Source organism: Theobroma umbraticum, unplaced genomic scaffold (genome assembly GCF_002168275.2).
Source record: "Theobroma umbraticum cultivar Fairchild unplaced genomic scaffold, ASM216827v3 scaffold_81.0, whole genome shotgun sequence".
Taxonomy (NCBI): Eukaryota; Viridiplantae; Streptophyta; class Magnoliopsida; order Malvales; family Malvaceae; genus Theobroma; species Theobroma umbraticum.
The window spans coordinates 4,936,460-4,936,918 of NW_018397268.1; positions in this window are offsets into that span (position 1 = coordinate 4,936,460).

Sequence of the window (459 nt, forward strand, 5' to 3'; positions counted from 1 at the left end):
TTTTTTATTTAAAAATTAAAATTTATATAGTTAACCAATTTTAGACTGAAATATAAATTTAAATATTTTTTATTAAAATTAGATTTTTTTTACTTAATTGACTTATTATGTTAACTCTCACACCTTTACGTTAAAATTTAAAATTTAATTATTTCATCTTTATAAGTTTTGAATCCAATTGTTACAGTTTTACGTCAAAACTTAAAAATTGAAATTTGTATAATGTTAAACACTTTTAGTTCGAGAATATAAATTTAAATATTTTTTTTCACTAAAGTTAGATTTTTTTTACTTAATTGATTTGTTACGTTAACTTTCACATATTTATGTTAAGATTTAAAATTTAGTTATTCCACTTTTATAAATTTTTACATCAATTCTCATAGTTTAATGTCAAGGCTTTTCTATGTCAATTTTTGAATTATAATTATTTTTATCTTTATTATTATTTATTTAAAA